The following is a 2,653-nucleotide window of genomic DNA, read 5'->3' as shown; positions in this document are numbered from 1 at the left end:
GGGGCACCGCGATGGCATGGGGGAGTATGAATCAGGGGTCTGGGGTAAGTGTGAATGGACATGTCCTGAACTCCAGATCTCCTGCCATCCTGGCCTGCTTCACTCGCTACAGCCTGGACCAGTCAGAAAAGCCCCAAGAGTCTCTGTGGAAGGTGACTTGTGTCCCCACTGTTCCCCTCACCCGCTCAAAGAGTCACCATGCTGTGATTTCTGCTCTAAGTCTCTGGCTTTCCTGCTATGGGTAGAGGATCTACTATCTGCTCACTGCATGTAGTAGGGAAGGATGCTGGGGTTCCTGTAACTCAGGCCTAAACCCTCCATCCTCCAGACCCATCCATGGACTCGTGCTAAACATGCCCTTCTGACACTTGAGATGGTCGAGTTAAGGTCTGGGACGTGCGCTGCTTCCTCACACCCCATGCCTGCCCTGGGAGCTTTCAGGGCAGCTCCAGGAGCGTGGGAGAGCCAGCTGTGGTAGCTGCTGGCCCTGCCTTGTGAATGCTGGGACTTCTCCCACGGGGGCTCCCCTTCCGGCCCCTCGGCTCACCCCACGGAGTGCTGCTTCCTGCTCTGACGGTGAGGGAGATGTTGAGGGTTTGCACATAGTCTGGACGCCCTCTCCAAGGCAGAGTGTGAGTGTAAACGTTGAGAGCCAGCCTTCGCTGCAGTCACATCTGGACCCACACTGCAGGATCGCGTGGCCTGGCATGAGCCGCTTCTGCCACGGCCCCTACCTTAGCTGTAAAATGAGTGTGTGGAGAGGCCTCCCTCCAGCTCTGGTCATGGACTCCTGTGACAGCACCTCCTGGGAATACCTGAGAATCCGTTATTCTTTGTAGCACTCTTAACTATTCTGCCTCGGGCTTGCCACAAACTCTGTGGGTCCTGTATGCCTCTCCTAGCATGCGAGCTATGCACTTGTATCCCTATTTTAAAGTCCCTAGGCTGGGTCATACAGCTAAGAAGCTACTGGGCTGGTTTGGAACTTTGAACATAGAGCTCAGCCCTTACCCCCTGAGTATACCGCCAGACTGTAGGGGTGAGAAGTGTGGTGCCCCAAAACCTCGAGCCCCCTCTGATTCTCCCCATCACCCTCACTGTTTGACTGTAGCCAAACTAGCTCCTAGGGTATGGGCAGGGAGTGGATGTGCATGCTTTGCTCTGTCCACAGTGGGGCTAGGGCCATGTTTGTACCCCAGCATGATGGTACTACGTAATCCCTACAGAACTGTGAAGAAGCAGCAAATACAGAGGCACTTAGTGATGGGGTACTCTCAAAGAGAGAAGCCACCTTTGCCCTGTCGCTCTTCCAGGCACCATGCTGCTCTGGAGGACAGTGACAATCTCGGCAGCCCCTGACTTACCCGTGTTCTAAAGCAGGAAACTGAGGCTCATTCAGGTCCTCCAGCCTGGACCGGAGAGGCTGGAATCTGACCCAACTTTAGTCTCTGGGTGCCAAATCTACCTTCAGCTGTGACAGTTTAGCCTCATGATCCAGGCCTGCGGAAGGACCCTGTGGCACTCTGTGTAGTTCTGGATCTCCTACCCCCACCACCATCAGTGGGAGGAGAAACAGCTCCTGTGCCCACCAAGGGTTAATGGTGGTAGAGCTAAGTGATTCCAGATGGGCCAGCGGACAGGCTGGGCTGGCCGGAAATGGCAGCCCCCAGCTTCCCCTGGGGAGCCGCCGCCACCACTCCTCCACTCTGTGCTGCATCTTTGGCCCCCAGCTGTCCCTGTTCCAATGCCTGCCATCCTCCCCTCCCTAGTCAATGTCAGGCCATGAAGGGGGCCTGCAGAAGAACATCCCAAAGTCCTGTGCAGCAGTGACCCCCAACTGAGAAACCGAGGCTCAGATAAGATAGGGACCCATCCAGTGACTGAAAGTCCAGGGCCAGGTGTCCTCACTTCCTTTGGGACTAAGGAGTGGACCCTCCTTGCTTCCTGTAAGCTATTCTGGTCCCTGCGATTGGTCTGAGAGTCCAGATGAGCACAACCAAGTGAAATTCTAGGATACAGTTTCCCCCTTCTCTTCACCTCTCTCTGTTTTGTGATTTGGGGCTCAAACCCAGGGAGTTGGCAATTTCTGGTGGAGTCTTTGGCACAGGAAATTCCTGTGTAGGCTTGACCCTGTGGCCTTCGGCATCATCCATGCTCCCCCATGACCCTGTGTGGACGCCAAGCCCTGGGCCAGGCTCACCTTCTAGAGACTCATTGCCCTACATGGTCTGGGCCAGTCAGAGTCCCCTCTTCCACACAGTCCCGCCCAGTACTCTGTTGAGCAATTGCTATTGAGATAGGGTGGTGGCAAGTTCAATAATGGGATCTCAGATGCCCCTGATTCCAGACCTTGGTGGGACTGGAGAAGAGATGGGGAAGTTGGGATATGGGGACACAGAAGATAAGGTCAAAAGAGGACAGAACTTAGTTGTGCATGACCTGGGACACCCCTTCTCCACATCTTGGAACTCAGTTTCCCCAGGGCTGGGGAGAGGTGGCTCTATTCAAGGCTCCAAGTGCTTTTGAAACAGTACCCAGTGGATCTTTGAGGACTAGGGGTTTGAGACCAGGGAATCAGTCGGGCAGTGGTGGCGCACACCTTTAATCCCAGCACTCGGGAGGCATAGGCAGGCAGATCTCTGTGAGTTCGAAG

The sequence above is a fragment of the Alexandromys fortis genome, unplaced genomic scaffold, assembly GCF_014885135.2.
Source record: "Alexandromys fortis isolate MF-2015 unplaced genomic scaffold, M_Fortis_MF-2015_v1.1 scaffold_94, whole genome shotgun sequence".
Lineage (NCBI taxonomy): Eukaryota > Metazoa > Chordata > Mammalia > Rodentia > Cricetidae > Alexandromys > Alexandromys fortis.
The sequence above is the reverse complement of the archived record's forward strand: the minus strand, read 5'-3'. Positions refer to the sequence as shown.